At 45.4% G+C, this 25,550-nt stretch overlaps 1 pseudogene; it reads left to right on the forward strand.

The window, feature by feature from the left end:
- The first annotated feature begins 15,057 nt into the window (after positions 1 to 15,057).
- Positions 15,058 to 16,332, forward strand: LOC123481599 (annotated as a pseudogene).
- The last annotated feature ends 9,218 nt before the right edge of the window (positions 16,333 to 25,550 follow it).

Genomic DNA, 25,550 nt, shown 5'->3' on the forward strand with positions numbered 1-25,550 from the left:
CACAATGTTTTGGGGCTCTCTCAGATATCTCCCTACGAGGTTGACGAACGGGTCCGTGCACGCTATTTTCAGATATCTTTACCTCTGAATAAACTGCCTTATATTATACAATCATCCACCTTGTCCGAAAGTCTCTACTTGGTCTCCGTTCTCCAGTAAACTTGTGATTATCAACAAACTTGGTAGCAGAGGGTGGTTTTCTAACTCTGAATTCGGTCCATAAAAGTTGATAGAGACAGGAGACAAGTAAGAGACGGATCTGAAAGGACGGGTGACCTGTCCGCAGGAGCAGCCGGGAATCCAGCTCGCCTCAGGAAACTGATCTAAACGGACGTCAATACAAAGGTAAGCAGAACCTGTTAAAACAAAATCTGCATATTGTATTGTAGGATAAACCCAAATTTTGATCAGTAGTACTGGGCGTGAGTATGGATTACTGTTAAATTTATAACATATCTATTATGACTCAAAAGGCACATATGTAAAGATATCTGAATTCTTTAGGTTCTTACTGTTGAAATGTGACTCTCTAGGGGAGGAGTCTAGTTACAGGTTGTGGTTCACGAGAGACGGACCCTTTTATTTTTTGCTGTTGATATCTGAAATCTTAGGTTTTTACTGTTGAAATGTGACTCTAAGAGAAGAAGTCTAGTTACAGTGGTTTTTTTCCTGTTGAAATGTGGCTTTCTAGTGAGGAGCCTATTACAGAGGTTTTGGTCCACAAGCGATGGACTCTTTTATTTGATCCACAAGAGAAGGATCTGGTGACTTGATAAAAAGATTCAGATAGTCGGGTTGAGTTAATTCCGTGAGAATCCAAGTCCAGAAAAGGTTCTCCCGACTAGACGCCAGTTGAATGGTTTAAACGACTGGGAGTCTCCTTGAGGAGAATCAAAAAAATAAAAATAAAAATACAAGTTCAGATAGTCGGGCAATTTGGTTGACGTGGCACTCAACTATATGTACTGTGAGGAACTTAAACTGAATTCGTGTGTTGATGCTGATATGTAATGAAACATTTAATTGTTGAAATGATAACCTGAATGTTGTGTAAGATTGGCCGTTTCATGAGACTAACTAGTTGATAACTTTTAAGAGGACCACGGAGTCCTATTTTGCTTGTTATGTAGCCGCTGCGCTAAAAGCTGACTTGAACTTTTTTCCCTCTTGTGGAAGTTGGTATTTCCTTAGTTCCTAAAATTAGATTGGTAATTATTTTGGAAGCGCTCGAGTTTGTTAATATATTGTCCCAAAAGGGCGATTCTGATACCTTTTGGGAAAATATATAATAACTCGAATAACTGAAAAACAATAATAACTTTTGCTAAATAAATTCCTAGAATTAGATTGATAATTATTTTAGGAGCGCTTGGGTTTGTTAATGTATTCTTCCAAAAGGGCGATTCTGATACCTTTTGGGAAAGTATATAATAGCTCGAGTACCTGAAAGACAATAATAACTTTTGCAAAATAATTCCTGGGATTAAATTGATGATTGTTTTGGGAGCGCTCGGGTTTGTTAATGTATTGTTCCAAAAGGGCGGTTCTGATACCTTTTGGGAAAATATATAATAATTCGAATAATTGAAAAACAATAATACCTTTTGCAAAATAATTCCTAAGAAAAAAGTATTGAACATTCTTTGTGTACGAGGGTGGGACATCAGAGATAAGTCTGAGTCAGCGCCAAGAATACATTGCTGGTTTCGGCCAGTGACGGGCTAAGTGCACCAAGATAGTCTAAAAAAAAAAAAAACTGTATAACCATGGCAACCACTACCGTCCCAAAACTCAAGTTTAATGAATATCTAGATCAAAAATACAGGATAGAGCGGGAGTGGTGCCGAATGGTTTTTAATTCGATCTAAAAGTTGGTGCGAGAGGAAAAGGCAAATCATCGATCTAAAAAACAGACGGAAGAGTGACCTGAAAATCCTCGAGAAATCAATTATTCGTCTTGGCTCAGGAAACCTGATCAGAGCGCGCTCTTCTAAAAAGGTATGCAGAGCCTGTTAAAACGAAATCTTGCATATTGTATTATAGACCAATACCAAATTATGATCAGTAGTACTGAGCGTGAGAATGAATACTTGTTAAATAAATTTCCATCCTAAATGAATTAAGGCATACATGAGATATCTCGTACTGTGATTTATATGAATTAATCTATGTGAAGGCATAGTGGAATCATAGTATAGATCTATGTGGAAGTTAAATCTATGTGAAGGCATAGTGGAATCATAGTATAGATCTATGTGGAAGTTAAATCTATGTGAAGGCATAGTGGAATCATAGTATAGATCTATGTGGAATTTGCTGTGTTTTATATTTTAACGTGTCTGTGTTATATCTTAAACGTGTAATGAATGATGGGAAGTTATAGTGAGACTTATGAGACCGAACACCAATCTGTGGAATTGAGTGAATTTGACCTAGGGTTTCAGGAACCGGGGACTGGGGAGACTGATATTGAAGTTGTGCATGATTCTAGAACAAGCGTGAGATAACTAAAGCGTGGTGTGTGCTGTGTGTAGAGATTACTGCATTGGTATATGTGACTGGAATTCTGATTCTTATGATAATAATTGCATTACAAATTATATAAATTAGCCTCTTTATATGCGAGGGTGTCATACATGAGATAAGTCTGTATTTGATACCGATAATACATCCAAGATAGAGAAAGCAAGATGGCAGGACCAAACATAACCATACCCAAATTCAATGAATACATAGAACAACGAATGACAGGGAGAGTAATGCCAGGTCCACCAAGGGAGGGAGGTCATATGCCCGCCCTTGATGTACAACAGATAGAAATGACTGATTATGTGAAGAAATTGACGGAATTTTCTGCAGCACTCTCTTCTCAGGCGCAGAAGGCCCAAGAGGGGGAGCTGTCGGGAAGTACGCTGACACTGAAGGTAAACGTGGGAGGCTGGGTGAGGGTTAAAGTCCACAAGAGAAAGTGGCTGGAACCCAGGTGGACTGGACCGTACGAAGTGAAGGAGGTTACTTCACACTCAGTCCAGGTCAGAGGTAAATTAGGCGCACACTGACACCATCTAACTCATTGCACACCAGCCCCCACTCCTTCTAGATCACTGACAGAAGTCAGGGCTGATTTGAGCAGCGAGAACCAATCCTGACAACACAATGAAGAAACCCTTATGGGAACAACAATCTCACTCAGGGTGAAGAAGAACTTTTCCCCTGGGAGAGATTGGGAGTGTCTGAATGTTTGTATGTATGTTTTCTGATAGGAATTGGACTCCTGCTGGGCACTCCTTATGAGGTGTTGTTCTTTTACATTACATTTGAGTCATTTAGCAGACGCTCTTATCCAGAGCGACTTACAGGAACAATTAGGGTTGGGTGCCTTGCTCAAGGGCACATCGGCAGATTTTTCACCTGGTCAGCTCGGGGATTAGAACCAGCGACCTTTCGGTTGCTGGCACAATGCTCTTAACCACTAAGCTGCCTGCCGCCCCATATGAGTTTAAGGTTGTGGCGTTGTTTGATCATGTGATAAGGTTTAACTTGTAATCGGACCATAACTAAAGTGGTTGTAGAAGTAATGTATAGGTAGGGGAGAGCCAATAGGGGGCTCCATTGAACTATTATGGTTTATTTGGCATTTCAATGGCATAAGGTGAAATCTGTATGCATGAGGGGAATTCGATTATGTATTATTATAGTATTATGGACACTCCGTAATAAATAAACTGAACCAAACAAGACGTTACTACAGCAATAGAGAATAGTTAATGTTGTTACGTTAGTTCTTAAACCCGATGATAGAGGAAAATGCAGAACGCTGTTAGAGTGTGTTTTATTTAGGCTACTAGGGTGTTTGAGACGGAAGGGCTGGCTAGACGGGGGTGATGACGTGGCTGGATGTGCGACGTGAAAGTATTTACTTTGTGAGAATCGTAGAGGTTGTGGAGTGACTGGCGATGTCCCTGGTTCGAACACAGGTAGGGACAGTAGACAAAGCTTTCGCAGTGGGGCTATATACCTAGATTACTATGTGGATGTGAAAGGTTGAATTAGATAGCTTAAATAGAAGTATTCTAGACAAGTCTATGAAAATATGTTATAAGGTTACCATGCTCTCTCCCCGAAGGAGCAAGGGGAGGGTGAGAGACAGTACAGTTCGGATGGTAGGAACATCATTAAATGTATGCTAATCAACGATAGCAAGTATTTGTTTTATTAATTAGGGCATAATCAGAGAGAACAGTTAGATAAATTGAATAGCGAACTGAAATGGGTTAGCGGGGAAATACAAGATAGATGGACCATTTTGAAACGATAATTTATTTTGGTTAGGATGAAAGTATGCATTGGCTGTTGTGCAGGGAATGGCGCCAGCCTGTAGTGGGTTATGGATTTGTTACATAAACTTATATTTTGGACTGGGGTGATAAAATAGGCTACAATTGTAGCATAATCAGAAAAAAGACACAATTTAATGTGAATTAGTTATTACAATTGTTGTTGATAGTTGTTACGGTTATTATCATTGATCCAGTAATGATATAAGGATAGTAGAGGAAGGCAGGGGATTTAATCTCATTTAGGGAAGTTATATTAGGAAGAAAATACCATTAAATGAGGGAACATTTGATGTAACTGTGATTGTATTGGCTAAAAACTCAAATATGACAATAGAAGGGAAGACAGGTTTTTCTAGGGGGTTGAATAAATAATTGATAAATGGATCATTTGAGATGAGATCACATGTAGCAGAGTTAGGGTAATCAATTAAATAATCATAGTATACTCGAGGAATTTTGAGTGGTTTTATAGATTAGTAATGAGGAATTAGATTGATACAAACAATTATTGATGGGTTAGGACTGGGGATAACCAGGAGAAAGAGATTAGCTCATCTCGTTGGAATGTTGCCAAGGGCTAGGGAAGCAGTAGTGAAGTTAGGCCGTATTTAGGTCATAAAAGTGAACTACCAAATTAAGGCCTGGCTATTTGGTTGTTGTTTTTTTAATTGGGGTTTACAAATAGAAAACAACACACCTAGTATGATGTTAATAAAGTCTTGTTGTTTCAATTTTGGAGGGTTTTCAGCAGGTCAAGGGTTATAGGTCTTAAAGGTGCACACAGTGAATTTTATGGATTTTTTAGGTTTTGGCTGAGTTTGGGGTATATATGATTTCTTATGAGAATGAATGTCATGAGGACTTAATGAACACTTGGGATAACTAACATTTATGAAATATTTAGAATAATGGTAATTGTTTAGTATACTGTGGGATTAAACAGTTCGTTAAATGACTTCAATGGCCTCTGAACTCTGTTTTAACATTCTGGTGTTAATTAATCATCCACACTAGTACATTCTAAAGGCATGAGAGGAAGATTTTAGCATAGTTTATTTTACTAAGTTGAGGGTAATTTATTGTACTGTGAAAATTGTGAAGAAGATTAATTTGGTAATAATATATTTGATTTGAACCATAAATAACAGAAGAGAGAGTGGAGGAATGGCAATTGGATAATGAAATACCGATATTAACTAAAGTGATTGTTTAGGTAGGTGGTAATATTGACACATGGCCAAATCATGTGTCAAAGAGGGGGATGGTTGGATTAAATATTAAATATATACGAAGGAGAGGACAAAATACTTTAAAAAAAAACATGTATGATAGTTTATTAACCACACCTGTATGTCAGAGGTTTTGTGCCCCACAGGTGAACTAAAGGAGAAGGTGACCCACTCTATCTAACCAGGAGACTGAATCAGGCCTGGCGGGAAGGGCCCTACCAAGCACTGCCTTTGCCAGCAGAAAAGCTGAGAGATCCATCTGGGTGCATGTCACACACTGTACAAAACCAGCTACACCTGACGAACAAACACAGAGTTAGGAGAAAGATCCGATCACCACTATGGTCCGGGGTTGCCTCCTTAACGAAGATTCCCTTACCCTGTCTGATCATCCCTGTGTGAGTTCGATAGAAGGTAAAGCAATGGGTTGGCCTCTGGCATCTGACATGTTCTCAGGGCAAGGGTGGGGATTCACAGGTCTCCCGACGGTAGGTAGCTGTCTGATTGTGGGGGCCATATTCCTAACACACACGGACCCTCCTGTTTCAGCCAGAAGTGGTAGTTAACCTAACACAAGTTGAAAAGGCATAGGAGACAGCTAGACGTAGGAAAAGGGGAAATTCTAGAGTAAACCTCTCTGAGGGAGGTAGTGAGACCGGGGCTGTGATAAAGATAGTGCAAAACTATGGACCTGGAGGAAGTAGTACAGGTGGAAACGGGGTATAGAAATCTTAACCTGTGGTTGGAATGGATTCAGTATACGGCAACAACTATGTCTAAAGAAGACTGTTTTGCCTGTGGGACAGCCAAACCAGGGTTAACAACTACTCCGTTCCCCTTGACAGGCTTTAACTCTCTGACAGGTTTTTCCTCCATGCAAGCCACCTGGGAATGTGGTGAAAGAGTCTTATGGTAACTTGCACTATCTGTTTCCCCCGATAACAAAGTCATCCCGACCTGGGTTGCCTCAGTTTGAAGTCACAGGGGATTCTAAATTGTTTTTCTAGTCTAATCTCTCCTCTTTGTTGCAGCAAGAGGATTATAGGAGCCAAAACCAGGCCCGTGCTGACATCTGATGGATGTGTGGTGATAACTGATTGTGAACTCACCTACATACGCAAACAATCAAACGTGTCAGAGATTGGTGAGTTGTCACATAGAAAGTAGGACCTCCTCCCGGGATCCTTTGATGAAAGGATATATATTGATGGGATCCACAATCAGATCGCAGCTGAGTTTGAATCAAGTATTTTCTGATGGTCAACAATTAATAAAAATGTAGATTGGATAAATTATATTTAATATAACCAGCAAAATATTTATAAACCACACTCGTGATGCAATAAAGGGATTAGCTGAGCAGACAGCGGCAACTAGCTTAATGACATGGCAGAATAGAATAGCTTTAGATATGCTTTTGGCTGAGCGGGACGGGGTTTGTGTTCTGTTTGGATATATGTGTTGTACTTTCATCTCCAACAATATAGCACCGGACGGGCCTGTGACCAAAGCGCTTGAGTGACCATCACCACGCTGGCGAACGAACTGGTTAAGAACTCTGGTATTGATAGCTCCATAAACGATTGGTTTGATAACATATTTGGTAAATGGAAAACTATTGTTGTGACTATTCTGGGTGAAGTTATGGCCTCTATGGGTATACTTGTTCTTTGTGGATGTTGCCTTATTTCCTGGCTGAGTGACTGGTTTGGTGAGTACTCTTCTATGGTGGTTACTGGATTTCTGACCCTAGTAATTGTGTTTTTGCTGTTAATGTGTTGTGCTGCTTGCATCGTCCCCCGTCTCAGGAGGTCAGTGGTAGGAGTGGTGCAGGCGTCAGGTATGATGCTGTTGTTACCGGCCCAGGATGATGCAGGTGACTCTGCTACTGACTCTGAGACCAAGCTGGATGATCCATGTTTTGCCTAGTAAAATACATACACGCATTTATTTTCAGTTCTTGCTCATTTATTACCTTATGTTTTTACTAACCACTGTGATTGTTTATTCTTCCTGATGTGAAGGTAAAGGATTCCTGGGTGGCTGGTAGCCAACTCAGTACATGTTAGGTGTAGGGGGAGGAATAGAGGGTTAAAATTATTATTTTTATTTTCTATTAACATTAAATGTTGTGATTTAATTTCCATATCCTGTTATTCTTAAGGGTGATTATACTCAGTTTAGAGTGACACCATAAAATTGTTGGGTTTTATTTTTTGGATCTGTATGTGATGAATAGCTTGGAAGGAATGCATTAATGAGGAGTACTGTACTGATATGGATTGTTTCACATAACAGGCCGATAAGAACACTCTCTCTTTGTTGTCTGTGAAACTGCCCTTGAACATGGGTACATGGAGTACAGTTTTTGGGGGCTCGTCCTTTTGGGTGCTGACTGTTGTACTATTAATAAAAACGTTGATAGAATTAACTGCATACATTAATGTTAAAATTAGGCAATTGGACACAACAAGGTTTTGAGGCGGTGCATGGCCAGTTGGCTGCAACCTCTCTCATGGCTTTCCAAAATCGTATTGCTGTCGACATGCTCCTGGCTGAAAAAGGAGGAGTATGTGCTATGTTTGGTGAACAATGTTGTACCTTTATTCCCAACAATACAGCCACAGATGGCAGTTTGATAATTGCCCTGGAAGGGTTACAAACTCTTAATGGTAAGATGAAGAGCCACTCAGGGGTGGACACTTCAATGTGGGACTCTTGGATGGATGCGTTTGGTAAATATAAAACGCTTGTTTCTTCTATACTTGTATCCATCTTAATTTTGCTGCAATTCTAGTGCTTTGTGGATGCTGTTGCATTCCATGCATACGGACGCTGACAACCAGGATTATAACCACCGCTATTGATCCACATCCTGCAGATAACGGTCAGATGTTTCCTTTGCTTGCTATTGACGATGCTGACCAAGGATATCTGGATGATGAATAGCATTTAAGCTTTATGTCACGTCTCTTGTGAGACGTGAAGAGGGGGAATCAAAACTTTATCTTCTGATAAAGTTTTCCCTATTTTGCCAATTACACTGTTAGCTTGTGTCACGTCTTAAGTTTTCCTTCTTTACTGTTACTTGGTCACGTCTCTGGGGAGACGTGAAGAGAGGGATTTGTCGTAGTAAATATATTAAGTTATAGCTTGGTCTGACTAAAATCTTGTGCATAACCCATCTTGTGTTGGGCCTTGGGATTTAATACAATGCACAAAGACTTCTATCTTGTCGGCCTTATCAGCAGGTGGCTATGGACAACACCCACGCCATAGGTCTCTCAAGTTCTCCCAAACTCACGAGTTATTGCTCTGAGGACATACACACACCCCCCCCCACACACACACACATACACACACACACACACATCATCATTGTTAAGCACACACACATACACACACACACATACACACACACATACACACACACACACTTACACACACATACACACACATACACACACATCATCATTGTTAAGCACACACACACACAAAAACCCTTCTCTTAGGCTGAACATCTGGAGACAGAGAACCCGACTCAGAGCCAATGCAATGGAGATGACCTCGACCAACTCATCAGGACCAATCGGAAGATCGGAACTACTAGAATCAACCTACTTTATTTTATTGTATAAAATGTCAGCACACAATGTTTTGGGGCTCTCTCAGATATCTCCCTACGAGGTTGACGAACGGGTCCGTGCACGCTATTTTCAGATATCTTTACCTCTGAATAAACTGCCTTATATTATACAATCATCCACCTTGTCCGAAAGTCTCTACTTGGTCTCCGTTCTCCAGTAAACTTGTGATTATCAACAAAGTCCATGTTCTGGTGGAATCTATACATCAATTCCTCATCACTTGTTAGTTGTTACAGAATAATCCAATGTTAGTTGAAAAGCTTACGTCGATTTATATCAAAAACTGCCATCATATTCAGCAAATGTGCTGATAGTTTACAGTCATCGGAGTTTGAATAAACAGTAATGCTTATCATCTGTGTGTAAAATGGGTCTCAATCTATTACCTTGAAGGTCTCTCTTCAGTTCCTCCACCTGGCTCTCACTGGCTCTCAGTTTGGCTACCACTGCTGTCAGCTCCGCTCTCTGCTCTGCCATTGAAGAGCGCATCCCTCTCAGCACTGAGTAGATGTCAGGCTGGCAGATTTGTTTTTTGCTGTCCAACGTGGCTTCTGCCTCTACTGCCTGTTCCTCTCTTTGGCTCTGCTCTCACCTCCCTGCTGGTCTAGCTGCTGAGTGATGTCACTCTGACCTCCTCAGAGTCCTGAAGCTGAGCCATTGACAGGTGACAGAAGTCTAAGGCTAGCAGAAGCTGCCGCTGTCTTCATTCTTAGACTGGAAGAAACTGGATGAAACTGGATGAAACTGGATGAAACTGGATGATTCTTGATTCTTGGTTGTTTGTCTTGGCTGTGTTTCTCTTCTTGTGGTTTATCTTGCTCAGGTCTCAGTCCTCTCTATATACCCTGCCTGTCCTATCAACTGCCATAAGGAAATAACTTGACAAGTGCCTGCTTCAAAATAGTGTCATAGACAATAGACACGTTCACCAAGAAACTAATACCTGAATAGCAATGATTAACTTAAAGTTGGCACGTGAAAACATCAATAATATGGTGGCAATAAGTCTCCTCCTCTTGTGGTTTGTTTTGATCAGGTCTCAGTCTTCTCTCTCTCTCTCTCCCTCTCGATATATATCCAACTCCCAAGAAATAACTTTGAAAAGTGCATGCTTTAAAATAGTATAATTAACCTGTTTTATGGTAATAGGCTAGACAAGATGCATGTTCAACAACAAGTGAATATAGTGAAGGTGAACAGAAGAAAACAAGTGATAACTGATAACAAGTGATAATTGATAACAAGTGATAACTGATAACAAGTGATAACAAGCACAGTTGATGGCAATAACCCTGACATATGATGTTACTGACACTAGAAAGTCATATTTTTACAATGCACTATTACAGTTTTTCTCAATTTCTTGAGCACATTTGTCCAAACAGAATTCACAACAGAATTCACAAAAAAAACATTTCATTTGTAAAATGCATTGACTCTCAAAACATTAAATACATGACACAAAATCAACTTCCTCCATCAAAACATACAACTTATCTAATGTAAAGTTATTTACATTTACATTTTTTTTTACATTTTAGTCATTTAGCAGACGCTCTTATCCAGAGCGACTTACAGGAGCAATTAGGGTTAAGTGCCTTGCTCAAGGGCACATTAACGTCATTTAGCAGACGCTCTTAGCCAGAGGGGGGTAGAAGGATTCCTTTATCCTATCCCAGGTATTCCTTAAAGAGGTGGGGTTTCAGATGTCTCCGGAAGGTGGTGAGTGACTCCGCTGTCCTGGCGTCGTGAGGGAGCTTGTTCCACCATTGGGGTGCCAGAGCAGCGAACAGTTTTGACTGGGCTGAGCGGGAACTATGCTTCCGCAGAGGAAGGGGAGCCAGCAGGCCAGAGGTGGATGAGCGCAATGCCCTCGTTTGGGTGTAGGGACTGATCAGAGCCTGAAGGTACAGAGGTGCCGTTCCCCTCACTGCTCCATAGGCAAGCACCATGGTCTTGTAGCGGATGTAGCTATGTAGCTATTTCAATCAATCGTTACACAATGGCCCAATAAATACTAACTACAAATATCACTATACCCTACCATGGTTAACCCTCTTTTATATGTCTGGGCCATTTGTTGATACTATAATTATAGTATGCACTGTAAAAGGCAAGTAAACATATTATCACAGCATGGGCTGTATTATTTTGTCCTAAATTAACTTTACTAAAGAGCATGAATATCCAGAAACAATAGGCTTTATTTGACCTTTTTCCATTTTAACTGAGCGCTGAACTATCTTCCTCCATGGGCCCCTCTACCTCTCCTTTGTCTTTGCCCTCGGCCTCTTACTTGGTCCATTCTTGCGAATAGCAACTCAGAGGTGACCTCTTTTCTGCATGAATAAGGAGTGATTGCTGATTGAACAATTGTGCAAAGAAGTGTTAACACGTGGAGAAGAGGTCCACATTCGTGGGAGTAAGTTGTATCAGCTATGACCAAATGTTTGAATTTTGTTTGTCAAAACTCAACTGAGTTATGCTTCTTTTGTTGAGAGTTGTGTTTGCTATTTTGCAAAAATGTGCTTTGCATTTGCATTGTGTGTGAAAGCAATGAGACATGATATATAGTTTAACAAAAAAATTGTAGTGTTGTGCTCATGAGGTTAAGATGGAGATCAAGTGGGCCCCAGTTTCATTACAAGTCTCTTAGCAATTGAGAAAAAAACTGTAATTACCAGGGGGGGAAAGTATTTAACGTGACTAATCTCCCATAGTTGTGTCCAATATTCAAGACTGATTCTGCATGTTGCATACCTCGTATTGAGTTCAACAATGCCTGATTTACACTATCGGGCCAAATCAAGCCAAATTGTGCCAAGCCGAGCTGTACTGGGCGGCACCATGCTGGAGAGGACAACGTGAAAAGAAAACACCAGAGACAACCCAGTATGCTTAGTGTGATGGGTGAGTTGAAGGAGTCAGGCACAGGAGGGTAATTCACAGAATAACAGGATTTATTCCAGAAAACAGAGTTAGGCAGTAATGCGTAAAAACAGTCCAGTGCGCAAAACAGGCGCACTGGAACCAACAAGGCACACAGGGAAAACAACCCAGCGATACAAAATATAAGGAGCTCCACCGAGCTTCACTATCCTCACAATAAACCATCACACACAAAGACAAGGGGGCAGAGGGAACACTTATACAGGTACTGATGAGGGGATATGAACCAGGTGTGTGTAATAAACAAGACAAAACAAATGGAATGATGAGATGAGGAGCAGCAGTGGCTAGAAGGCCGGTGATGACGAACGCCGAAGCCTTCCCGAACAAGGAGAGGAGGCAGCCTCGGAGGAAGTCGTGACTGTATCCCCCTCTTGATGCGCAGCTCCAGCAGCGCGCCAACACCGGCCTCGTGGACGACCAGGAGGACGCGGAGCAGGGCGAGCCGGATGGCGACGGTGGAAATCCTGCAACAGGGAGGGATCGAGGATATCCCTCACCGGGATCCAGCACCGCTCCTCCGGACCGTACCCCTCCCACTCCACGAGGTACTGAAGGCCCCCCACCCGACGCCTCGAATCCAGGATGGAACGGACGGAGTACGCCGGGGCCCCCTCGATGTCCAGAGGGGGCGGAGGGACCTCCTGCACCTCAGACTCCTGGAGCGGACCAACCACCACCGGTCTGAGGAGAGACACATGGAACGAGGGGTTAATGCGGTAATCTGTAGGGAGTAGTAACCTATAAGTAACCTTGTTTATTCTCCTCAGGACTTTGAACGGTCCCACAATCCACAGGCTCAGCTTCTGTCAGGGCAGGCAGAGGGGCAGATTCCATGTCGAGAGCCAGACCCGATCACCTGGTACAAAGACCGGGGCCTCACTGCGGTTGCGGTCAGCGTTGGCCTTCTGGTGACGCACGGCGCGTTGGAGGTAGGCATGAGCAGAGTTCCACGTCTCCTCTGCGCGCCTAAACCAGTCATCCACCGCAGGAGCCTCGGTCTGGCTCTGATGCCACGGTGCCAGAACCGGCTTATAACCTAAAACACATTGAAAGGGAGATAGGTTAGTGGAGGAGTGGTGAAGAGAGTTCTGGGCATATTCGGCCATGGCAAGAACACCGACCACTCCCCTGGCCGGTCCTGGCAGTAGGACCGCAGGAACCTACCCACATCCTGATTCACCCGTTCCACCTGCCCATTAGACTCGGGGTGAAAACCAGAGGTCAGGCTGATTGAGACCCCCAGACGTTCCATGAACGCCTTCCAGACCCTGGATGTGAACTTGGGACCCCGGTCAGACAGTATGTCCTCTGGCTTTGGAAAAGCGATCCACAACGACCAGGATTGGGGTGTTACCTTGAGAGAGGGGAAGATCAGTAAGTAAGTCAATACACATGTGGGACCATGACCATTGTGGAACTGGTAAGGGCTGTAACTTACCCACTGGGAGGTGCCTAGGTGCCTTACTCTGGGCACACACCGAGCAGGAGGAGACATACACCCTCACATCCTTAGCCAAGGTAGGCCACCAGTACCTTCCGGTTAGGCAGCGCACTGTACGACCGATACCTGGGTGACCAGAGGAGGGGGACGTGTGTGCCCAATAGAGCAGATGGTCACGGACAAGAGAAGGCACGTACTGCAGCCCAACTGGACACTGAGGTGGAGATGGCTCTGTGTGTAACGCCCGCTCTATGTCCGCGTCCATCGCCCATACTACCGGCGCCACAATGCAGGAGGCCAGGAGTATGGGGGTGTTGTCTATGGGCCTCTCCTCTGGGTCGTACAGCCGTGACAGTGCGTCTGCCTTCATGTTCTTCGTACCCGGGATGTAAGATAGGGTAAAATCAAACCGGGTGAAGAATAGGGCCCACCTGGCCTGGCAAGGGTTCAGCCTTCTTGCTGCCTGGATGTACTCCAGGTTACGGTGGTCCGTCCAGACGAGGAAAGGGTGTTTCGCCCCCTCGAGCCAGTGCCTCCACATGGTCAGGGCTCGGACAACAGCCAACAGCTCCCGATCACCAACGCCGTAGTTCTGTTCCGCCGGGCTGAGCTTCTTAGAGAAGAAGGCACAGGGACGGAGCTTGGGTGGCGTGCCCGAGCGTTGAGATAGGACAGCTCCTATCCCTACCTCGGACGCATCCACCTCCACTACGAACGGTAGTGATGGATCGGGATGGGCCAGTACCGGGGCTGAGGTGAACAAAACCCTCAGGTTACTGAAGGCCCTGTCAGCCTCAGCAGAGCAGCAGAGCTAAGATGGCCCACCCTTCAACAGTGATGTGATGGGAGCTGCGACCTTGCCAAAGCCCCAGATAAACCTCCGATAGTAGTTGGCAAAGCCAATAAAGCGCTGCACCTCCTTAACCGTGGTTGGAGTCGGCCAATTACGCGCGGCTGAAATGCGATCTCCCTCCATCTCCACACCTGAAGTGGTAATGCGGTATCTGAGGAAGGAGACGGACTGCTGGAAAAACAGACACTTTTCTGCCTTGGCATAAAGGTCATGTTCCAACAGTCGGGCCAGCACTTTGTGAACCAGGGACACATGCTTGGCGCGCGTAGCGGAATACACCAGAATGTAATCGATGTAGACCAGGGGTGTCAAACGTACGGCCCGCGGGCCGGATCAGATTTTTTTTTGTAAAGTATAAAAATGCGCTGCAATTTTTCAATAAAATAAACTGCTGTTCCAATTGCGTCCACTGGATGGCACAATAGCAATTGTGTTAAGCAAGCAAACTGTTTATACCGGGGCAGAGCAAGTAGGTCAAGCACGTGCAGCCAATGAGCTACTTTGTTTTGCCCGCGATATTTATTACGGCTTCTACTTTTAACATTATGTGCTTTGGCACCCTCATTGCCCCAATATGTCTCTGTCAAAAAAGAGAAAAGTGGACGCAGAGTGCAGAGTGTTCCAAGAAAAATGGTCATCCTATTTATTCACGGAATTGAATGGGAAAGCTGTATGTTTGGTGTGTTCAGAGCATGTTGCAGTGCTAAAAGAATATAACCTTCGTCGCCACTATGTGAGTCTTCATGCCGACAAATATGACAACTTTCAAGGACAGCGGAGATGAGAGAAGGTGATTGAACTGTTGGCGGGTCTGAAGAAACAGCAGTCTGTGTTTACTCACAGCCGAGATATCAGTGACGCTGCAGTGAAAGCTAGCTACCTCATTGCTAATGAAATCGCAGTGGCTTCAAAACCATTTAGTGAGGGTGAATTTGTAAAAACATGCATGATGAAGGCAGCGGAGATTGTGTGCCCTGAAAAGCGGCAGGCTTTTGCAAATATCAGCCTGACAAGAAACACAGTTGCAGACAGGATTTCCGATCTTTCAGTGGATTTGGACAGCCAGTTGAAGCAAAAAGTAAAGTCAATTATTGCGTTTTCGGTTGCAATTGATGAAAGCACGGACATTACAGATGTTGCACAACTGGCCATTTTCATCCGCGGAGTTGATGACACATTGACCGTCACCGAGGAGTTCGTGGAGTTGGTGCCGATGACAGATACAACGACAGCAGCTGATATTTTTACCGCACTCGTCGGCGCGCTGGACAGGGTCGGAGTGGACTGGTCCCACGCTGTCAGCCTGGCTACAGATGGTGCGCCCTCAATGATCGGGAAAAAAGCAGGCGTTGTGACAAAGTTCAGAGAGAAAGTGCAATCTGCAAATGGAGGAAGTGATTTTTTGACTTTTCACTGTATTTTGCACCAGGAGGCTTTGTGTTGCAAGTCATTAAAGATGGATAACGTCATGAAGGTGGTCATCCAAACTGTTAATTTCATCCGATCCAGAAGCCTGAATCACCGTCAGTTTGACAGCCTTCTCAGAGAGAAAGACCACATCTATGGCCTGCCATACCACACTGAGGTAAGATGGTTAAGCCGAGGTGCTGTGCTGAGGCGTTTCTTTGATTTACGAGAAGAAATTGAACAGTTCATGGAAGAAAAGGGCCAACCAGTGTTAGAATTTCATTCCGCAGAATGGATGCAGGACCTTGCATTTATGGTGGATGTTACAGAGCACCTGAATAACTTGAACAAACAGCTGCAAGGGCGCAACAAAGTTGTCACGCAGTATTATGACAGCATACGTTCTTTCAAGTTGAAGCTGTCATTGTGGGAGACGCAACTTGCCGGTGGTGATGCAGCTCACTTCCCCTGTCTGAAAAATGTGTGCGCGACCCAACATGTGGCAGACATGAAGCGGTTCAAAGATAAAATAACGGGACTGTTACGGGAGTTTGAGCAACGCTTTCAGATTTATGTTGATGTTTTTATGTTGATGTGCTATTGTTTTTAATTGATTGTATTTGTATATTTAACCTATTCTTGACTCTGTGGTTCTTGCACTTGTTTGGGGAACAGGATTTCATTATTTTTATCTACATTTCTGCCTGAGAAATGACACCCTGATATAGTTCTGTGATCTGTGATATACTTCTGTGAATCACTGAGGCATTGTGTGTTTGTGTGTTCTTTGTCCTCAGAACTTTCAAATAACTTGAGGTGTTTTATGATTAATAGTGATGTTGTGCTTTTGGACACAGTCCTCAGGCTCCAGCTTTATGTTTATATGTTTTTATGTTGATGTGCTATTGTTTTTAATTGATTTTATTTTATTTGTATATTTAACCTATTCTTGACTCTGTGGTTCTTGCACTTGTTTGGGGAACAGGATTTCATTATTTTTATCTACATTTCTGCCTGAGAAATAACACCCTGATATAGTTCTGTGATCTGTGAAACAGTTCTGGTAATCACTGAGGCATTGTGTGTTTGTGTGTTCTTTTTCTTTAGAATTTTCAAATAAACTTGACGTGTTTTATGATTAATAGTGATGTTGTGCTTGTACTATTTTGGACACACTGTCCTCAGGCTCCAGCTTTATGTTGTATGTTGATCGTATTAAAACAATACGGCCGGTCCGGCCCTCTTGGGAATAGATTTTCCTCCACGTGGCCCCTGAGCTAAAATGAGTTTGACACCCCTGATGTAGACCAATACACCGTGACCCAGCATGTCCCGAAACACCTCGTTCACAAAGGACTGGAAGACAGATGGAGCATTCATCCAACTGTAAGGCATCACCAGGTATTCGTAATGCCCCGTGGTTGTGCTGAATGCTGTCTTACACTTGTCCCCCTCTCGGACATGCACCAGGTTGTACGCACTCTGGAGATCTAATTTTGTGAAGAAGCGCGCCCCATGCATTGACTCGATCACAGATGGAATGAGGGGTAGAGGATAACTATAACGTATTGTCCCCTTGTTCAGTGCTCGGTAATCAATGCAAGGGCGAAGACCTCCGTCTTTCTTCTTCACAAAAAATAAACTTGAGGAGGCAGGTGAAGTGGAGGGTTGTATGAACCCCTGGCCAGGGACTCGGAGACGTATGTCTCCATAGCCTCCGTTTCAGCCTGCGACAGGGGATACACATGACTCCTGGGAGGCACAGCGTCTACCTGGAGGTTTATCGCGCAATCCCCCGCCCGATGAGGTGGTAATACGGGCAGGCCCCTTCCAAGACGTCCTCTAGAAGCCAGCAGGTTGTCCAACCGGATGGCCATGTCAACCAGTTGATCAAAAGACAACGTGGTGTCCCGGCAGGCTAGCTCCCTTTGGACGTCCTCTCGTAGATGGCACCAGAAGTGGTCGATGAGGGCCCGCTCGTTCCACCCGGACCCAGCCTCTAGAGTACGAATCTCCAGGGTGAAGTCCTGCACGGTCCTCGTCCCCTGCCTCAGGTGGACCAGCCGCTTGCGAGCGAACTCCCCGTAGTTGTCCAACGCGGCTCCTCCATCACTCCAGACCGCGATGACCTACTCCAGGGCTTTTCCCGAGAGGCAGGAGACGAGGGCGGACACCTTCTCCCGCTCCGATGGAGCCGGGCTGATGGTCGAGAAGTATAATTCCATTTGTAGGAGGAATCCCTGGAGCAGCTGTCCTGAGATATGTGAATCCCTCTGGGTGCTGGGGTGTGGGTGGCTGGATCCGGTCGCTCAGCTGGTCCCGAAAGATCGGGTCCTCTCCTCTCCAGGCATTGGACGACCTGGAGAACCTGATCCATCACTTCTCCCAAGCTGGTTAGCATAGTCGAATGGTCCATGACCCGTGCCACGACCCCAGGCAGGTGCTCCTCTCCTGCTGACTCCATGTTTCAGATGGGTGATTCTGTGATGGGTGAGTTGAAGGAGTCAGGCGCAGGAGGGTAATTCACAGAATAACAGGATTTATTCCGGAAAACAGATTTACGCAGTAATGCGTAAAAACAGTCACACTGGAACCAACAAGGCACACGGGGAAAACAACCCAGCGATACAAAATATAAGGAGCTCCACCGAGCTTCACTATCCTCACAATAAACAATCACACACAAAGACAAGGGGGCAGAGGGAACACTTATACAGGTACTGATGAGGGGATATGAACCAGGTGTGTGTAAAAACAAGACAAGACAAATGGAATGATGAGATGAGGAGCGACAGTGGCTAGAAGGCCGGGGGAGAGGAGGCAGCTTCGGAGGAAGTCGTGACACTTAGGGCCTGTTGTGTGAATCAGGCACAAGAGACTATCCATGCAAGTCTTCTGACATGGCCCAGTCTGAGAGATGTAGTCTCAGATAACAGATTTAGCCGCAGGAAGTCACCCTTTCCTACTTCCTCTCTGTGTTTTTACACAGGATGTGGTCCTCTGTAGCTCAGCTGGTAGAGCACGGCGCTTGTAACGCCAAGGTAGTGGGTTCGATCCCCGGGACCACCCGTACACAAAAATGTATGCACGCATGACTGTAAGTCGCTTTGGATAAAAGCGTCTGCTAAATGGCATATTATTATTATTATTATTATTATTATTATTATTATTATTATTAGTGTAACCAGTGGAGGGCAAATATGAATGTTTTTAGTTGTTCATTCTTTCACTTCTTCCTTGTATCATGACTAGGGCCCTGAGTTTTGCTCAATAATGTACAAAACACCATTTGTGCCACACGCACTGACCCTTATGAACAAAAAAGGAGGACATTAGGGGTATGGGGACGGACTCACTCATTCGGGAATGTGCAATAGTGAAAAGTGGTATGTTAAATGTAACTAACTCTGTAAAACAATCATGGAATCATGGACATTGCAATGATAGGGTTGTGCATTAACATTATGTGCAATGCCCCTTGGACATTAAGGGGATGTGTAAGAAAATATCTAATCTATTTAATGGCAAGATTTTATCCTGTATTTGAAGCCTTGTCCAGAAATGAGAACTACACCAAAAATGTAATAAACTGTCTGAGGATGGTGCTGTACCATGTGATATAAAAAAGGGGACAACTTGATGAAAAACCTTCAAATCCAGGCATGTCACATGACTGTTCCCTAATGATGATCTTGACCTTTACGTATAGCTTTAGTGAAGCAGGCATGGTCGAGCCTCAGACCCTGAGATATCTCTGAAACTATTTCAATGTTTCTTTAAAATGCATTTAGACCTCTTTAGTTTCTAATGTTTCATACAGACAGGATGGAGAGAGAGGAAGAGAGAGACAGACACAGACACAGACACAGAGACAGAGACAGAGACAGAGACAGAGACAGAGACAGAGACAGAGACAGAGACAGAGACAGAGACAGAGACAGAGACAGAGACAGAAAGACAGAGAGAGACAGAGACAGAGACAGAGAGAGATGGAGAGAGAGACAGAGACAGAGAGAGATGGAGAGAGAGACAGAGACAGAGAGAGAGAGAGAGAGAGAGAGAGAGAGAGAGAGAGAGAGAGACAGCGACAGAGACAGAGACAGAGACAATGAGACAGACAGACAGAGAGACAGAGAGAGACAGAGAGAGTTGAAAGAGAGACACAGAGAGAGAGAGAGAGAGAGAGAGAGAGAGAGAGAGAGAGAGAGAGAGAGAGAGAGAGAATAGTGGAGGTTTATATTGTGATTTCTGCCTTCCTCTGGGTGCCTGCAGCAGTATGATTGTGTGGAGGAGTGGATGAGTCACTCTGGTCTCAGTGAGTGCAGTGCTGCGCAGGTCGCACATCCAGAGCCTGAAATAGACTATAACGCTCGGTGTCTATACCTCTAACTCTAGTCTGTTCTGAGTGGGAGGACTCGCTAAACACACAGACACAGAACATCGCTCTGCTCCCACACACATAATAATATCACAGTATATCATCCATATGAAACCTGTGAAAGTAAGTGGAGGGATATAGTGAGAGTGAGAGAGAGAGAGTGAGAGAGAGAGAGAGAGAGAGAGAGAGAGAGAGAGAGAGAGAGAGAGAGAGAGAGAGAGAGAGAGAGAGAGAGAGAGAGAGAGAGAAAGAGTGTGTATGTGTGTGAGAGAGAGTGGTTTATGACAGGTTATGACAACATAACTGAAGATTAGTCTGCTTTAGCTTCAATTAAATCTAATTACATTTTCTGAAAGGCATATCCAACATAATCAAAGTCAACACCCTCCGTATAGTTGTGATACTAATTTGTTACTGTTATGTGTTGATGCATTGAGGACTTCCTTCTTGCCTTTTGTGCTAGGACAATGTAGCCTGGTCCAGGTCTGTTGGGGTTCCATGTCACTGTCAAGCCAAAACATTTGAAGAGGTCCATGAAGAGTTGTTAAGAGAGCAGAAACGGACTGGCTCTCAGGCTATAGGACAATGAGCTGATGAACAGAAGATATATAGTAATTGAGGTGATAAGAGCTCTAACTGTGACACGATAATCTAACATACTGCATGCAGCCCAAATGTGTAAAGTCAGTTGGAGCCATGAGGCTGATTTCAATATCACACATTATTGAAAAGCCTGCTATTCATTTCACTATAGATACAACTGTCTGTATTATCACACATTATTGAAAAGCCTGCTATTCATTTCACTATCTATACAACTGTCTGTGTTTGACCTTCTACTGTCTGCTATTAAATTTACCATCCTGCATATTTTGCTATCGTTTTTTCAGTTGGGTTTACAGCCACCAATTCTACTGAAACCGTTTGTCGCCCTTGACTGGCCATTCATACTTCTGGAGAATTTCTCATCTGAATGTCTACACATAGTTAGGTTTTATGTTATGTTAATCTTAAGAGTTTTCAAACGGGAAATAACACTATCACCTCTTCTCTCATCTGTGGCAGTTTTTTGTTGGATTTGAATGTTTAACAATATGCATGTACTCATGACCCATGGTCGACATTAAATATAGAAGAGTTTACTACGTCATGTTTCTAGCTCAATGTAATGATGTGATGTTAATTACTGAATGATAAAAAATAAAATATACAAAAGAGGCAAAAAAGCACATTGAATAACCTATTTAATAAAGATTAGTTTATAAACAAAAATCTAATCAAAGAAGACTAGATATGATGCAACCAACTATCAGGGATCTCATGAGAGAGAACCTAAAGCAGGGGCGTTGCATCTATAGAGGCGTCCATTTTTATCCCAGTAGTGAGATAAAAATGGAATTCTAAAAACTAAATATAATTACAGAATATTGTTGTTTAGTTCACCAGCCATAATAGTATTGTCACGTTCGTCTTGAAAAGGAGCGGGCCAAGGCGCAGCGTGAGATGCGTACATATTTATTTTCTTGTACACCACAGCGAACAAAACAACAAACGAAACGTGAAGTCCTTCGATACAAACACAAATCAAAAGGAACAAGAAACCACACCAAACGAATGCCTTACAGCTACCTAAGTATGGCTCCCAATCAGAGACAACGAGCAACAGCCGTCTCTGATTGGGAGCCACCCTGGCCAACATAGAAACACAAAACTAGAACCTAACACCCTGGCTCAACATACGAGAGTCCCCAGAGCCAGGGCGTGACAGTACCCCCCCCCAAAGGCGCGGACTCCGGCCGCGCCAACCAAACACAACAGGGGAGGGACCGGGTGGGCACTCCGCCTTGGCGGTGGATCCGGCTCCGGGCATGACTCCCACTCCCTCTCTAACCCCCCAAAGCGCCCCTGATCCGGTCTGGCCCTGCTGGCCGGAGCTGGACTGAACCCTGGTGGAGCGGAATGCTCTAGCTCCGGAGTGGAGCAGCTGACCGGTGCCGGACCAGGCATCGGTGGAACAGGCACGGGCTGTGCCGGACTGACGACGCGCACCACAGGCTTGGTGCGGGGAGCAGGGACGGGCCGGACCTGGCTGACGACGCGCACCACCGGCTTGGTGCGGGGAGCAGGAACAGGTCGGACCGGGCTGACGACGCGCACCATTGACTTGGTGCGGGGAGCAGGGACGGGCCGAACCGGGTTGACGAAGCGCACCATTGGCTTGGTGCGGGGAGCAGGGACGGGCCGAACCGGGCTGATGAAGCGCACCACTTGCTTGGTGCGGGGCGCAGGAACAGGCCGGACCGGGCTGACGACGCGCACCATTGGCTTGGTGCGGGGAGCAGGGACGGGCCGAACCGGGCTGACGACTCGCACCCCTGGCTTGGTGCGTGGAGAAGGAACGGGCCTTACCAGGCTGACTTCTCGCACCCCTGGCTTAGTGCGAGTGGCAGGAACAGGCCGGACCGGGCTGGCGACGCGCACCGTAGGTTTGGTGCGAGTGGCAGGAACAGGCCGGGTCGGGCTGGCGACGCGCACCGTAGACTTGGTGCGGGTGGCAGGAACAGGCCGGACCGGGCTGGCGACACGCACCGTAGGTTTGGTGCGAGTGGCAGGAACAGGCCGGGTCGGGCTGGCGACGCGCACCGTAGACTTGGTGCGGGTGGCAGGAACAGGCCGGGTCGGGCTGGCGACGCGCACCGTAGACTTGGTGCGGGTGGCAGGAACAGGCCGGACCGGGCTGGCGACGCGCACCGTAGGTTTGGTGCGAGTGGCAGGAACAGGCTGGGTCGGGCTGGCGACGCGCACCGTAGACTTGGTGCGGGTGGCAGGAACAGGCCGGACCAGGCTGGCGACGCGCACCGTAGGTTTGGTGCGAGTGGCAGGAACAGGCCGGGTTGGGCTGTCGACGCACACCGTAGGCTTGGTGCGTGGAGCAGGGACAGGCCGGACTGGGCTGGCGACGCACACCGTAGGCTTGGTGCGTGGAGCAGAGACAGGCCGGGCTGGGCTGGCGACGCACACCGTAGGCTTGGTGCGTGGAGCAGGGACAGGCCGAACCGGGCTGTGGAGACGGATAGGAGGCCTGGAGTGAAGAGCGGCCACCACCCGTCCTGGCTGAATGCCTACCCTCACACACTCTGTGTGAGGCATCCGCACAGGACGTTCAGGGCGGTGAACCCCTGGCCTGGTGGCCTTCTGGATCCGCCCCCTTTTCTCCTCCGTCAGCCCCGTCGTCCATGCCGTGTGCCCCCCCCTAAACATTTTCTGGGGTTGCCTCACGACCATCCGACGACGACCCTGATCACGCCATTGCTCCTCTCTCTGTCGCCTCTCCACTGTCTCACTCCATGGCCGGCGATCCATCCCGGCCAGGATTTCCCCCCAAGTCCAGGACCCTTTACCGTCCAATATCTCCTCCCATGTCCAGGCTGCCTGCTCCTGGACACGCTGCTCCTCTTTCGCCAGGGCCTTTCCCGGCGCTTCCTCCCATGTCCACCCCAAGGGCTGCCCCTGGACACGCTGCTTGGTCGTTGCATGGTGGGTTTTTCTGTCAAGGTCGAGGTAAGGAGTAGACCAAGGCGCAGCGTGATGAACAAACATGACTTTAATTAGTTAAAGCGTCAAAATACAAAACAAAACACGACTCGTGACGTCCACGGTATCAATGACCGAACACGGAACAAAAACCCACAACCACAAAGGGAAAACATACAGTTAAATATGGCTCCCAATCAGAGACAACCAGCCAACAGCTGACACTCGTTGCCTCTGATTGGGAGTCACTCAGGCAAACATAGAATACAACAAACTAGAATGAACACCAACACAGAAATACACACATAGAAATGAACACACCCTGGCTCAACATAATGAGTCCCAGAACCAGGGTGTGACAGTACCCCCCCCTAAAGGCGCGGACTGCGACCGCGCCTCAACTAAACAAACCAGGGGAGGGCTGGGCGGGCATACCTCCTCGGCGGCGGTTCTGGCTCCGGCCTTGACCACCACCCTCCAATACACCCCCCATAGTGCCCCTGGACACGCTGCTTGGTCGTTGCATGGTGGTTTCTTCTGTCACGTTCGTCTTGAAAAGGAGCGGGCCAAGGCGCAGCGTGAGATGCGTACATATTTATTTTCTTGTACACCACAGCGAACAAAACAACAAACGAAACGTGAAGTCCTTCGATACAAACACAAATCAAAAGGAACAAGAAACCACACCAAACGAATGCCTTACAGCTACCTAAGTATGGCTCCCAATCAGAGACAACGAGCAACAGCCGTCTCTGATTGGGAGCCACCCTGGCCAACATAGAAACACAAAACTAGAACCTAACACCCTGGCTCAACATACGAGAGTCCCCAGAGCCAGGGCGTGACAAGTATAGGGATGGCACATATCCAAAAATATCTGATAAAGTAAGAATTGCAGCCTCAGAAAAAGCGATGTCATTTTCTGCCACTTGGGTTAGAGTGGAGTAGGTTGTGTCTATCACCAGACAATATAAATAAATAAAAATGTTGCAACATTTCAGACTTTAAAACAACAACATTAAGTGAAAACAGTACAGGGGTTCACATACTTTTTCACCTGATTTTATGAGTGGCAAACAATGTTTAATGTGAGTACATATCTAGACATACAGTACCGTTCTTTGTGTTTTGCCCTTCTGAAAAAAGCTATTGGATTATAGTACTACGATCATTTTTCAAGTGTAGATTTTGCTGCAAGGACTTTTTTATTTAATTTACCCAGGCAGTCAGTAAAGAACAAATTCTTATTTACAATGATGGCACAGACGACACTAGAACAATTGTGCACCACCCTATGGGACTCCCAATCACATGAAACAGCCTGGAATCAAACCAGGTTCTGCAGTGACGCCTCTAACACTGAGATGCAGTGCCTTAGACCACTGCGCCACTCGGGAGACTTGTCTGAACGACAGTGAAGACACCCAGATAGACCACAGATTGCTATCTCATACTGTATGTAGCTGATATGTTAAACACCTATCCAAGCGTTGTGAGATCTGGCATGCGTCTGCAATGTAGTCAGCCTGGAATTCAGCCATTTACTGTAATGTTTCTCATTTGCATACATACGCACACTGTGGGTATCAACCCTCATCTAATTAGTCATGTCTCATGGGTATTAGGCCAATCAGCTGTGACCACTGGGGAGGAGTCAGGTATTCTCATTAGTTCCTCTGTGTTCTTGACCCTAGAGTGAAACGAGTTACAAGTTAATTGTTTTGGTCCGAATCTATACCCAGACACCAGAAAGATCTTTATTTTTTAAA

This window comes from Coregonus clupeaformis, chromosome 21, assembly GCF_020615455.1.
Source record: "Coregonus clupeaformis isolate EN_2021a chromosome 21, ASM2061545v1, whole genome shotgun sequence".
NCBI classification, from domain to species: Eukaryota; Metazoa; Chordata; class Actinopteri; order Salmoniformes; family Salmonidae; genus Coregonus; species Coregonus clupeaformis.